The 15,405-nt window shown below is 39.5% G+C and overlaps 1 protein-coding gene across 1 annotated transcript in view; it reads right to left on the bottom strand.

Annotated features, from left to right (window-relative positions):
• LOC121884003 (thyroid hormone receptor alpha) overlaps positions 1 to 15,405 on the bottom strand; it is a 130,268-nt gene that overhangs the window by 64,436 nt on the left and 50,427 nt on the right. Inside the window, exon 3 of the mRNA XM_042392487.1 lies at positions 12,925 to 14,152. The gene's annotated coding sequence lies outside the window, so the exon portion shown is untranslated. The remainder of the gene's footprint in view (positions 1 to 12,924; positions 14,153 to 15,405) is intronic.

The raw sequence follows: 15,405 nt of genomic DNA, 5'->3' as shown, positions 1-15,405 counted from the left end.
TGATATTCTTGCCACATTTACTGTACAGCAGCCCCTCTATAGGATAACAGCTGACAGCATGGCCTCAGACCATGCTGACATACTGGAGTGGAGGCCTGCCAAGTACTCGATATCCATCCAAGTTTCACTCAATCTGCCTGCAGGTGGGCCAAAAGAACGTAAGATGGAAGAAGTTAGTAGAAAACTAAACTGAATGAAAGAAATAATGAGGGATGAGAGACAGATTTAGGGTTGGGTACCGAACTTGGTACTTTCAAGGGTACCAACCGAATTATGTCACTTACTCTCAGCGGGACCAAGAGTGGGTGTGGCCCCGAAGTAAGTTTGAAAAACACCAACCGAAGCGACTCACATAAAGGCTCTGACACTGACAGGAGCACCAACCTGTAGCGACAAAGAGACGTGACGGATCCATTTTACCAGGCTGCACACTGGCTAGCAGCTAGTTAGCATGGCTAGCATTGTTAGAATAGCTGTGCCATGCTGTGTGTAGCCCATAGACTGTATAAAAATAAGTTGTAGCTGCAGTGTTTCCAGTTTAACAGCACTGTACTGGGCAGGTAACAGGTGTGTTTATAGTGTTTGTGTGCTCTGAAAGATGTCACAGCGCAGATTTAAAGTCACACAGTTGACGGACTGTTAGCCTAGCATACTAATCCTATGTGAGCATATGGATGAGACCATACGTAAACATATGGTCTCTCTGTAATAACAAAGTACATATTATTTTGTTATTACAGAGAGAACAAAGTACCAAAAAAGGTACCATTTTGTGCCTGTACCGAATTCCGAGTACTGATACTGGTATTGGTTCAAATGTGAACGGTACACAACCCTAGACAGACTGTAAGAGAAGGTGCAAATAAGAGGATGTGAAAGAGAAAATGGCACAGGAAAAGAAGAGAAGCCAACAGAGAATGGAGGTGAGAGGCAGGTGAGAATGAGAAATAGTGATAGCGATTGAAGGAAGGAGATAGAGAACATAAGAGTCAGAGAAAACATGAGGATGGCAACTACAGAGAGAGAGAAAAAAAGAGAAAAGAACTGAATGTGATCTGAGTGTCCTATCTGAGTATTAACATGTAGGAGTGTGTACTGTACTTGTGCAGACATGCTTGTGTTCATGCCTTGTTAGTTCTTTGAACTCTATTAAGTGACTTCTCAGACAGACGGGAGGCTGACAACAAGGTCAAGGAAAAGGTCAATTACACACTTATTGGCCTTACGTAAAGTAGAATCCTCCTAAGAGAGCTATGAGAAAAGGCCAAGAGTACGCTCATGTTATATATATTGTATCCATTTAATTGATGCTCTGATCCAAAGTTTAAAACAGAACTCTGCATTAAGAAAGTAGAGCCTGCATCAAAACATGCCCATAATGGTAGAGTTGTATAGTACTTTTTGTGATTGTTCAAGAGAGGAACGACTTTGACTGGAGGGTTTAGGTTTGAACAGCCCATAATCCGCAGCACAAAAAAAAAGGCAAAACATTGAAGTTAAAAATAGAGTTTTCAGTCAACAGTAGCATTTCACAGGTGCAGTACACCTGCATAATGCAATGGAAATTACGGAAAGTAAACACTTGCTGTCAGTGTGGGTATGATTAAATGTAGCTTTGTGTTGGTTTTGGCAGAGCGCTGAAGAGGCACACAAATCATTTCATCAGTGTCAGCGGTGTCATTCATGCTCAGTATCATTGGCTCATAATCTGCTACCAGCTGACTAGTAACATCCACTCACATTCTTACAAAGGTGCTAGGCAGCTTTTATAAACAGTCAGGTCTCACAGAACGTGTTGATATAATCCAGACAAGACGAAACTAGGAAACTATCTGTTGTAGCTAGATGACTTATCTTATTTTTGAAATATCCCTGAGCTGAAGAAAGCAGGATTTTACTATTTCTCTCACTTGTCCACTGAAAATCAAACAGCACACCCAATTTAATTACCTGAAGACTTAATATAAGCTGACAGACTTCCAAGTTTATCCTGGACTACTTGTTTGTCTTTGGGAGCACCAAATAAAAGAATCTCTAACTTGTCCTTTTTAAGCTGAAAAAAGTTTGAGACATCCAACAGTGAATGTTAGTCAGGTCAGGAGGGAACTAGAAAGTTAGGGTCTGATGCAATACATCTACATACTGTCTGCACAGCAGTGGTGAGAGACTTTATGTAGCTGAATAATGTGGCACAAGGGATCCATATAAACAGAGCGCCATGGGGCCTAAAACTGACCTTTGTGGGATACCAAAAATAAAGGATGATGAAGAAGAAAAGGCATTACCTACAACAAAAGAAAATGTTAAATCACAGATAACACTTAAATAGATGAAGAGCTACCCCATTAAGGCAAGGACTGACACACTCAAGACAACACTCAAGACTAGGACTGAACAATTACAATCACTGCCATGAAGAGGTCATCGGATATTATTACCATGCCTTACCTTAATGCTAATCTTGTTAACAACAAGATTATGTTAAAATATGGCCATATACATAACCTTGTTGTGTAAGGGTAAAAGTCTAATCTTGAATGGTTTTCTTACTGACATACTTTGGGTACAACACATTACTAGCACTAATTTCTTTTGACATTTGCTTCAAGCTGCTCTGCCCCAGATCATCTGACCAAATAATGCATCAGACCTTTGTGCTCCATGAGATTTACTATGTTTCTATGAGAGGAGGCATCTGCTACTTCTTGCTTGAAAAGGTCAGGTTCTGTTATTGAGGTTGAGTTTATGCTCTGCAAGGTTTCTGCTGCATCTGCAATCACTATAAGGTTCTATTATATTCCCACTGCTAAGTTGAAGCACTTCCAGGGTTTCCTGTAGCGCATTACAGTGGAGGCACACTGCCTCACCTGAAATAAAGTGCCTCGACTAACAACAGAAGTTATTCTACTTTTATGAAACACAAGACACTGCAAAGGCCATGTATTTATTCAGTCAGGTGACTGCTTAAACCACCATCTCATAACTAGATTAATAAGTAGACCAGACACAGCACTTACCAGCTAAGCTTACCAATTTCCTTGGGGAAACCCTGACTTCCATGACCTAAACATATTATATTTTTCATCTTTGTTAATGTTTTTCAGTTCAGAAGAATTCTAAAAACAGAAGAACTGTATGCTTCCTAGAAAGACTAGTGTAATTACACTGATGGTGTGTTTTTAGAATCTGAAATATTTCTCTAAAGTGTCTTTTTTTTAAGTTAGCTGATATTTTGTGACCTCAAAAGACTTCAAATTCCCTGACTTTTAAAGTCTGCAACGCACCTTTCTATAAAAAAAAAACATTCCCTCTCATCTTATCTCCAACAAGGTAATGGCTGTTTAGAGAAAAAAATGGTAGTAAACCACTGAGCAGAGCGTCAGTATACTAAATGCTTTTCAGCAACAAAATTGTATTACTTCTAGTGTTACATGTAGTTAAAGGCTTTACATTGCTGCTGGGTCTTAATCCTTATTTATCCTGCAACTTGTGCTGCTTACAGCACCCCGACATCCCACCCAGGGATTATTTACAGACTAATAGGGATTTATAGTTCGATCACTTGTACTCAACAATTTATAGCTGCCAGTCACATATTAGTCTTACATGAGCAATATTGACTGGCTCCTATCAGTCAAGCTCTGGTCAATTAGTGAGGAGTTTTCATGGACATACTGACAAGTACTGGGATTACTGTCAGTGTGAATAATAAATAATGTTCTCGCTGTTGTTTCTCTTGTTCTCTAGTGCAGTTGGAGGATAATTATTTACATAAAAACAGCACACTTGTTTTTTTGTGCTGTGTTACATACACTGTCCTGGTTCTGTTTCCAATGTGTTGTTTTTTTGTTATCCTTTCCATTCTATTATCCAATCCAGTTTTGTCTCTGGATGCCATTTTGGTGTTGTTCTTTTACTTTGCCTTGAAGTGAGACATTTTTAGGACACCCTCGGCCATCAATTGTTTGTTAAATCTCACAGCTATAAATTAATGATGACTATCCTTTATGTGAAAAACAATGGATGCTGCATCTGATATACAGAACACCAAAAGTGTCAGTGGAACAGTAACGTCATCAAGTTTTAATGGCTCCCCGGCAAGGAAATTTGCCAGCTGTTCCAAAGGTAAAAAATTGAGTTGAATGCCAGAAATATCAGCAAATGACAGAATTACAGATAATCAACAACACATAGATAAAGTACATTCATGAGGCATTAATTGTGCATTTGGCCAGTAGACATTTAACCTCGTACCCCATAAAGTTTTCTGCAAAGAAATTTTAATATATTCTGGTTCTTTCCATGTGTCACTAACAACAACCCCCTGATGTAGCCTGTGTTTATATTTCTTTTGGTGCATTTCATTATTTATATATCTAACTAATTGCTATATATCTGAGTAATATTCTCCCTTTATTCAATGTACCATTTATTGTTTATTTGATTATATATAGGAAACATCAATGTAAATGTGCTGGGGTCAAGCTCAACTAGCTAATTTGCACTGATTAAGTGCTAATTTGCACTGATAAGACAGTAAGATTCTGCTATTTTAACCCTGGCAGTGTTTACTGATATGATGGCAACACTGTACACGTTATTTTTTTGCATTAAGCATAGTTTTAAGGCAGAAGCACACTGCAACAATGAGGCAGATGCTCACAAACGCAGCTGTTGTTTTAATTGGTCCATTGGTCAAGTGATACAGTGCATAAAAACTGCCTGCACTTTAACTGTGCAGAGGGGCAGAGAGCAAAAAATGCCTTTATTATGAGGCTGACCTATTTTAAAGCAAAGTGATATGCATGTTTTAACAAGGATGTTCTGGTCAAGAATTGACAAGGAGGAAGAAGAAACAAGCAGGGGACTGCTAATTAAGAAGGTTTCAGGTTGCCCTGTGTGCACTTACCAATTAAATAGCTAACGATGCCAGCTTCATTATAAAAGTACAGCCCAAGGAAAAGAAAATGACACAGTCTTTGGCACTACTGAAAAACAACATAAAGGAGCTGCAGTCGTGTGTTGAAACTGAATAAAGTGAGAAGATGAAATGCAAACCAGCCGTTTAATTAGAAAAGTTTGATTCATTGAGGACTGTAACAATATCAAATGTAGAAATGTTATTTTTCTATCTTGGCTGGGCCCTTGATTCCTTTGGACAGAGTCAGGCTAGCTGTTTTACCCTATTTCCAGTTCAGTGGAAACTGCTTATAGTGATCACGGTTACAGTGATCACGGTTACAGTGATCAACTGCATATATGGATCGAAAAGCTCAGGACAGAATCGTTCCTATACAAATGTTGTTTAAATAACTCACTTATAGTAATCAAGTAGTCTGCTTACAGTGTTCATTTTCATACATGAAAACAAGTTTAAACTATGGTAATGCTATTTTCTTTTTACCTTACTCCCATAATACACGTATGATGTTCATTTAGCGACTGCGGCACCATTAGCAGGTGTTACGGTGCACCTCCGCAGGTTTGTGCAGGGTGGGGGTGTGATTATTTGTAACCGCTATGAAACAATCAGAAATTAGCGTTTTATTCTTCTAATTCACCGGCTTTCTTGCTACCACTGCTCGCTCTCCTCATCCACTCTCTAGCTCGCTCGACCACTGCTTCTCTCTCTCTTTCATCTGTGAGTCGGGTAGCCGTCAGTAAAGCCTAACTTTACTTTTAACGTTATCAAATAAAGAGAAATGTCCTCCCCTCTTCCTAGTAACGTTTTGTCTGCTTTCATGGCAGGGTTGTACAGCATTACAGTTTGCGTTTCTCCACAAGTTGATTATGATTCAACTTTCTCACTGCAGGCCCCACCCCCACAGCCTAAACACAAAACCCATCTGCTTCCGGCTGGGTACCTGAGGCTGGTTCTGTGTGCACATTGAAATGATGTATTTTGAAACAGTCAATAAAATTCAGTGAATTAGTGAATTAGTGAAGCTGTCCATTTCATTACTTTAAATTCATGTAATAAATATACAAATGTCAATCAGATGGTAATCTGCATGAGAAATAAAGAGAAAGAAAAAAAATTGGTTATAATTATCATCCGTTTATAGTGATCAATTTAACCTAGATGGACGTGATCACTATAAGCGGTTTCAACTGTATTAATGCTAAACTAAGCTAACTGTAAGCTGCTGGTGATAACTTTACATTACCATACAGACATGAGAGTGATATCAAAGTTCTCATTTAACACTGTAAGACAGATAATACACATTTCACAAAACTATTTGAACTAGGCTCTTCATTTAAGAATGGGGCTAGAGTCAACCATAAATTAGCATATCTTAGCATACATACTAGAAGCAATGGGAAAAAAGCTTACCTGGCTCTCTGCAAATCTAACAAATCTGCCTACTGACATCTCTAATGCTAAATAATGAATATGTCATCTCTCATTCACTCATTTATATCAACACAAATGTAAAAATTGTGGCTTCAGGGAGAGTTGTATGCCGGAACTATTTCTTGATGAACAACAGTTTATCCATCTTGCACTATTGTAGAGCATCTCTGGATTGACAGATACAGTTGGTAAGCAAAGGTTTTAGTATCGTCTCAAACTTGGCAACCTCACTGTATGACAAGACTCTGGGAAGACATTACGCCTGGCTGTTGCTAGCCAGAAAAATAGTTCCAGAATGTATTTTCCCCTAAAACCACAAGTTGTCATTATTACATTTCTGTTTATGTAAAAAATGAGATACAGTATGTTAATTGGCTGTGGGGGTGGTAGGTTTTCAACTTTGGACATAGCCAAGCTAGCCATTTCCCCCTGCTTCCAGTCTTTATGCTAAGCTAGGCTAGTCGCCTCCTGGCCTTAGCTCAATACATAACGCAGGCATGAGAGCGGTATCAATTTCCTCATCTCACTGTTTGAAAGAAAGCACATAAGTGTGTTTTCCAAACTGGTGAACTATTCCTTTAACATCAGTTTCCTTTCTTGTCATTTGTCATATGCATGTCTACATGCCAATCATTGTCATTGACACTGGATAGAACAATTCTTTATATAATTTTGATTCTCAAAGAGACATCCTCATGTTCTTGTTCATCTAACCTGTTCATAACCAAATTATTGGGACTCTATGAAAATGTGCACTTGCATGTAGTGGGTTAGTTTTGATTGATGCCAGCATCATTCAATTTAATTATTAATGCTTTAAATGTCAGAATACTGCAAGAAGAGTGTAGAGGAGATGAACCATTACATTTAACCTTTTTACATACCTGTACTACAACAACAACACACAAACTGAACAGTAAAAAAGCAAACTACTAAAAACTGAAACATAAAACTACAATTAACTATAAAATGTATTTTGGGGGTATTCACGTTTCACACACTGAAACAAGATTTCCTGCTGAAATTGTAACGGCAGAGTGTTTTTCATCCTCCCCAGTGGACAGATTTGTCTTAAGAAGAAAAAAAAATCGGACCTCTGGTTTATATCACTGTGATTTGTTGGGTGAAAAAATCCTCACGGAACTCAGCATGCACTCAGTAGCATGAACACACACCTACATGTAACACACACACACACACACACACACACACACATACACACACACACACACACACTCAGCATGATTGCAGGAATAGTCTCAGAGAACCCACGGATGACTCACTCAATGCTCCAATTTCATGTACCTGTACACACACACACACACATGCACTCACACACACAAACACAAGATAATGAGATCTCATCCAGCTTTAGTCAGCCCCATGTGCCCTTTAATGCGGCAGCAGAACAACCGGGCCACTTAGCAATATATACGTGACTACATACACACCTCCAAGCCATCTGATTGGTCCAGATAGGTTCTGTGCACTCTAAACATGGCAGAGCCGGTGAGTTACACACACATACACACACGCATACAATTGCTCATGCACGTACTGGCACACAGACAAGCCAGCGATCTGATTGGCTGATGCAGGCTCTGCGTTCTATACATCACAGCGTATCTGAGCCACAGGTGGCAGGGGAAGGCTGTGCGTTGCCGTGGCAACACGAAGCAGAGGGCGGGAACAAGTTATGGCCCTATGATGTGAGGAGACTATCAATGATGGGGAGTAATACATGTGTGACTCCCTCCGTATGACTGAGGGAGGGGAGATGACAGAGGGTGTCTGAGGTGAAGCTTGGACATTGTATTGCAGGAGTCTCATCCATCTTTATCTCTTTCTGTCTTCCCTGACACGTCATTCTCTCTCTTTTCCATTCTCTTCCATCTCTAATCTGCATCTTTTTGTAATGTCTCAATTACTCTATACTCTGCCTTCACACTATTTTTCTTAAATCGTGCCTCTCCACCTTGTAAACAAGACTAGGTCAAAACCTAGTGAATGGCTGGATTGTGTATGAAACGCTAGAGGGTTTTAATTTTTAAATGACAGATGCAGGAAGTGGAAACACGTGGTGACCAAGACACTAGGAAGTGTGCTAGACTTTGACTGAAGTCAGTTTCACACAGGGCCCTCTCAATACCATATATGCCAAATTCAGCTTGCATAGTTGCTAGTTCAAATTTGGCAAATTTGACTCGGGAGTACAAACTTCTGAGGACGGGAGGATGCAGTACGATCATTCTGCAATTGGAACAGCAGCGTAATTGCTTGCGTAATTGCAGCGTGATTAAAATTCATTCAAAATTAATTCTGGGATACTTGAGTGCCGCGAGCTTCAGCTGTCCAATGGTGTAACTTCAACAGTCAGTCAGTAGTCAGTTGTGTTTATAGGGCAGGCCCCACTGTTGCGGTCCAGCCAAAAAGGAAATAGTGCACATTACCAAAGTATTAAATCAGTGCATTTCAAAGAAAGGAGTTAATATGCAGCTGTTCAGCTGTGCATTATCTCCACATGGGGATCTTAACAATGGTCTTATGATTAAGTAAAGCGGTTCCACATTTCTAGTAATTGAACATACTAGATCATAATGCTAAGGTGATTTTGGAAATCGAGGCCATGCTGTTCTTTTTTACAGCTGAAATGTCCATGTCTCCTTTTCAAGATTTTATGCATGCTGCAAGTTTATCCAATCAGATCTGATTTTGCTAAATGACAGGCATTAGAATATTTCAAGTGTCTTCCATATGATCCCTCCATTGCAGCTGCAACATGAAGTCTATTAATTGTTATGTTATGAGGGTTTCACATGACAACAGCAGCTGAGAAAGCTACACAACTATACACATTATACTCTATTTGACTGACTTTTTTGGCTGCTGAATTGCAAAAAAACTGATAGAATTATTAAAAACATAGAAGGAATTAAAATACAACAAGACCAATAGTCTATAACCATGCTAATAGCTCTGTGATCTTAGTTTAGCATGTTAGCATAACATTTGCTAATTAGCACAAAGAACAAAGTACAGCTGAGGCTGATGGGTATATCATTTGTTTTGCAGGTATTTTGGTCATAGTTTAGTTTATTATTTTCCTTTTGGAAATTGCTTATGTGTCCACGGTGATTGTCAGACAAACAAAACAACAAAGAGCATTACAGTTAAAGACAGACACCAAACAGCATAGTGTGCCACATTATCAAGCAATATAATACCTCACCACAACATCACCAACAACCAAAATCAAGTACTACAGCAAAATATAAGTGACACAACTCTCATATCACAATGATCTGTATAACAAAGCTATACGCAAATCTATAAAGGATCTCTGAGTATGGATAGTCCACAAAGGTGGTACCCTGTATTTTTGTCCTTATGTTAACAACTCATATTCACCAAAGCGAGGATGTGATACATCACTGAGGATTTCCTTCCCTTTCCTTACTACTCTCTCCCTCACTAAGAAGTGTCATACTGTGTTGTTATGGCAATCTTACTAGACATATTAGCATTCTTATTGAGTTTGTTCTTGTTAACTACAGACAGTGAAAAATACTAGCATAAAACAGGTTAGAACAGTCTCCACAAACATCAGATCACTCAAATCTGTTGAAGCTTACACATAAAATATAATTGTTGTAATTCCTTCCTGTAAACGACAAAGTATTGGACAAATTATGATATTGACTTGATGATGGTGTTGGATTAAAAGATAGGATCGCTAAAGCAAATTTCATGACAATCCATCCAATAGCTGTTGGGACATTTCACTAAAAACTAAAACTGTCAATGTAATGGTGGCTCTAGAGGAGAAGTCAGGTGATCATTATGGTCATTAGGATTCATCCTCTTTGAACCACAATTTGGCCTCCAAAACACTCTGACAGTATTGTGGCAATTGGTAAAACCCCAAATCTCTCTCTGAAAAAACCTAACTCAGTGTAGATTCTATTCATTAGAGCCTCAATATGTGATGTGTCTTAGTGAGAGACGTCTGCTACTGAAAAGTATAACTTGAAGCTGGGATTTGAATGGGTATGGAGTGATATTAGCGATACTTATCAATACTCCTTCACTTTCATGGGACTAAAATGAAACTATGCGCACCAGTGCTCAATATGCACTTCATACTTTTATTTTCTTTGCCAAGTGATCATACCCTGGTGTTAATTGTTCAATGCTTGTTGTTCAAGTGTTTGAGATCCAGACCACAAACTGGCTGTCTGACTTACATGTGGGTGGAACAGAAAAAAGCACCAGCCTTCACCAGATTGAAACTCATGTGTTGAGAGAGGTGAGTCAACATATAGTTGCTTCAAAAATGGATACTACATCAACATAACACTTTGCATTTGAAAATACATGGCATACATTCAAGAGCAGAGAGTTGCTCAATTTTGACAGCAGGAAGACCAGTAGGACTACCACATCTAGCTGCACTAGCTAAAATCACATTACTGTTGAACATTTTTGTCTAACCTGGTGATGTTGGTTTCTAAAGTTAGTCATTTTGGTGTTTGATTTGATAAAAAGTGTCACCTTGACTGAACATATCCCATATTGTCCCATTAGGTTGCCAGTGTTAAACGCATAAATTGTCACACAAACACATACACGTAACGTTAGCTGTGTTTTCATGCACTTTGCAAAAGTTAGTCCACCCTCCACAGCATCTTAACTGTCCACTTTAACTACAGTCCACAGATGTAAACACATCCATGCCATAGCAATGTGATGCTGAAAAACCTATCACTATTTGAGCACAACTATAAGGGAAACGTTAATTATACAGTGGTCAAATTAAAAATGCCTGCCATGAATGCCTTTCAAATAGCATGATGGACTGCTACAGGACCATACCTGTATATCAGTTCTGACCAATCAGGGAAGCAGAGCCAATTTAAGACCAGTCCTCAGTACTCATCTCTACTTAAAGCTATAACCATCAGACCTCACAGTGGAGATGGTGTTTATTGGCTGATGTGCATCGTTAGTTTCACTGACTCCACACAATACCACTTAGTGTAGAGCCAAAATGTTCCACTTTACCCTCATCAGAGCACAAAACCTTTCTGCTGCAATTTTCCTCTACTTTACCTCTCTTCTATAAAGGCTAATTTTTGCACAATGGCTTGGAGATTATTGAGTCATGAACAACTTAATCAGTCGCAACCACTGTCTTCAGCAGCCCCATCAGTGTATTCCCAGCTAGCCTTGAATGGTGTTTGTCTTCATTTTGATTTGGTTTACACTGGAAAACTCCAGATTGAAGAGTTGCGCTAGTACATTCATTGCAAAGAGGTGAACATGATATATCATACTTTAAAAAGGTTACCCTTGAAGTACCCCTCCTCTCAAAAATATGTTTTATTCTTGTTCTCACAGTTGGATGTTTGAGCTTCACTGTACAGAATGATGTATGTGCAGAGTTTTACACAACAATCCTGTTTTCATATTCATCTACTGAAGTTCGGGATGTTTCTCTGAGCTTACTGAAAATCTGATTTTAAAGGGCGGGCCTATGAGCATGATTTGTGATATCACAACCAGATAGGAAACCAATCATGGTCCAATATTCAACTTCCACAAGTGTGATGTGGAAACTTGAAGCCTCCAGTGCACTGAGAATAGAATTTACAGTGAAGTAAGAGACATCTAGTGTACAGCAGTTAAACTTCTGAAATTAAATATATTTGCATATTCATGGACTCTGGAAAGAGAGAAAGAGCTGAAGCCATGTTAAAATTTTTAAAGTGGTAATTAAAAGTAATTATACTTTTTTTTGTAGAGAAACCATATCAGGCACACATTATTGTTCCAAGCAGAGTATTTTTTATATGTCTTAATAAATGTCTGGAGGGGATCTTTAAGCAAAATTTTGAGTTACATTTTTGTTGGCAGGTATGGACTTTTTATTTTATGATGCACATTTTAAAATGAGAAAAATGTACTACTGTAATATGTTTGAAATCTAAAATCTCAAACCACACATTTTGATAAAACTTCTGGGGGAATGTTTTTTTCAAATATCTTGACAGAAAAGCATACTATGTTTTAAATATTCAAGACAGTGATTATAATTATGAATTTTACATGAGTTTACATATACTCAGTTAAGGTTGCATCAAGCTGCAAATCTTTTGCGGCTTGTATTTTCAGCCAGTTCGCTTCTATATGGAGGTTTCTTTGCCAAAATGTTATTGTAGGAGAGTTCAAATTCAGTAATGACCTTCATAGCAAAGCTCTCCTTCCATTTCTCCTTAATCTCCTTTCTCCTCTCTGTCCCATCTAATAAGGCAGGGATGCCATATAAATGTCAGTTAGTGATACAAAGAAATGAAAATAAAAGAAGTGAAAAATACAAAAACCATAAGTGTCCCTTTTATTCATTGGTATACAATGACATGATGGGAGCAAGCAACAAAATATGCCTCCCCACTATATTACCGTTATATTCTTTACACCCTAGCCTGCAGAGCCTGTTGCAGAGAAGAAAAATGAGAAGAAAGCATGCTGATAAACAAGTGTAGAAACTGAGGGAAAAAAGAACTCACCGATGCATTCTTCTCTTTATACTTAAGGCGTTTTTTTTCTTCTTCCTTTTTCTTCAGTGTCACACCATATGGATCTTCTTAATGTTTACCCTATTTTCCAAGGTTTATAATGCTCTGAGTTATATCTCCCAGGAAGTACTGTAGTCTTAGTGGCTGCCTCCAGATGACACTGCCAAGAACAACTCCTGCTCCGTGGGTAGCTTTACTTCTCTGGAGAGGAACCTCAAGGCAGAGGAACCTCTGAGTCTCTTCTGTGATCTCCAAAGGCCTCTTGGGCAATTGCTGATTTATGCTACAGCTCAGATCGCGAGGCTCGTGTATGATGTGCCTTGCCGAGAAGCACATGAAGTTAAGTTGCCTGCCATGTGGTACTCCTGAGTCTCTCTGTCTGGTTCTCTGGAGGCCTCCCTGGCTACTGTTGCTATTCTCCTGCCTCTAAGGCAAACGGAAGATGCTGAAAGTGAGCTGTCTACTGGGTAGATTGAAGCACCAGGCTAGTGAGTGTGTGTTACCTGCTGGGTAGATTGAAGCACCGGGCTAGTGAATGCTGTGGCTGAAAAGTTCCCTTGTGTTTCCTTGACTGAGTGTCAAGAAGCTGTGTCTGCTGAGGTATATAGTTGCCTGTCAGGTATAGAATAATATGACCCTTCTCCTTCCAGTAATAACTAGCCTGAGGTTCAGGCTACAAGTGTGGATCAGTACAATTTAGGCAGTGAGCAGGTCTGAACTGGCAGGTGGTAAGAGGTCCAAGGTCATTGCTGGTCGTCACGGTTGCAGTGAGGAGAACTTGAGAGGCAATACAGGTTGTCACGGTAACAGCAGTGAGAGGTCACAGGTGTGTTTTCGCTCTGTGTTCCAGTCACTGGGTTGGCTGTTTCGGTGGAGGAGGTAGGCAATGGGAGAAAATCCCTGAGGTAAATGGAGAAATGTTGCACAAAGAAAATAAAAGGAGGAACTGATAACAGATAAGAAATTCCTGTTTATTTTTTCCTTTTCTATTTCTCTGGGAGGTAGAAAGCAGAAGAGGTTTCTCTGATTAGATCAGGGGATGAGGAGGAGACAGCGGGAGGTAAAACTGCGCTGTATCAATCTTGAGTATTTTCTTCTATCTTATGTCTTTTGAAAAAGAATGCAAAGAATGCTGGTGGTTTCCCAGTGTCCATCTGAAAAACACAGTGCTTGGCTCTGCCTTTCAACATGTACAGGTAGGTTTCTTCAGTGGCTCCACCTATGAAAGAAAAAGACAAAGACAGGTTAGAATAAGGTTCCCATACCAGTAGAACAACAGTATTGTTCATGGCCTTCCACAATGCATATGTCCATTACAAAAATTATTCACTAACTGTTTTCTGACCGTCCACCACCGTGTGATTAGGTTTAGGCACAAAAACTACTTGTTTAAGGTTAAGGAAAGAATGTGGTCAGGGGTAAAGGAAACTCATGTTGACTGGAAGAAACACAAAACCTACAATGGTTTTGTTGACCCAAATATCTACTCTGAGCACCTCTCTAAGGCTGCTTTTAGACCAATTAGCTCTGTGTGAAAAAGCAGCCCTCTCATTCATTTGAATGGGGGCAGTCTGGTGGCGCAGCAGGGATGCCAATGCAGAGGGCTCTGGCAATAAAACACAGGGTTGGCCAGCAAAAACGTTGGACCTGGCTCATGGCAAAAGGTCCACAAAAAGGTCCTTGTCAACTAAATAGAAACAACCAATGGTGTCATTTCTCTGATTAGGACTTTCTCTTGAGACTGTATTTCTGCTTTTTGCTGATGATGTACTCCTTCATCTCCAGTGCCCACTGGGATAGTTTGCAGCCCAGTATGAAGCAGTTGGGAAGAGAGTCAACACCTTCAAGTCTGAAGCAATGGTACTCTGCCGGATTGCCCACTTTTTGATGAGAACAAGTTTCTACCCCAAGGTCTATCTCAAGGTTTTGTTCATGAGTGAAGGTAAGATGAAGTGTAAGATTGACAGGCAGCTTTCTACTGGACTATTGTGATGAAGACTGAGCTCTTCAAAAGAATTAGATGGCAGATACAAGCAACTGAAATTAATTTCCTTGACAGGCTGATGAGCTCTGGAAGGCGCTGACAGAACAACGCCTCCTTCACATTGAAAGAAGTCGGTTGAGGTGGTTTGGGCATGTAATTTGGATGCCTCTGGGATGGAAAGATATTCCAGGCATGTCTAAATGGGAGGATACCCCGGGGCAGACTCAGAACACACTGGAGGGATTATAGGGAAGTAGTGAGAAGGGTGTCTGAGCTACTTTGCTTAGCTTGATACCACTGCAACCAAGTCTAAGATAAGCATCAGGAAATGTATAGATGGAAGCTTTTGAAAAAGAACAGAAACACTTTATAGTCTCCGTAGGGAAATGTGTCTTGGACATCAAAGCTTCAGCATCAAGGCTGGCCCCTAAAAACAGCAACACAAGACAGAGGAATCATATAGTTATTATCCTGGAATAAGAATAACT

Source organism: Thunnus maccoyii, chromosome 18 (assembly GCF_910596095.1).
Source record: "Thunnus maccoyii chromosome 18, fThuMac1.1, whole genome shotgun sequence".
In the NCBI taxonomy this organism is placed as follows: Eukaryota; Metazoa; Chordata; class Actinopteri; order Scombriformes; family Scombridae; genus Thunnus; species Thunnus maccoyii.
This window is presented reverse-complemented; position numbering and strand designations above follow the sequence as displayed.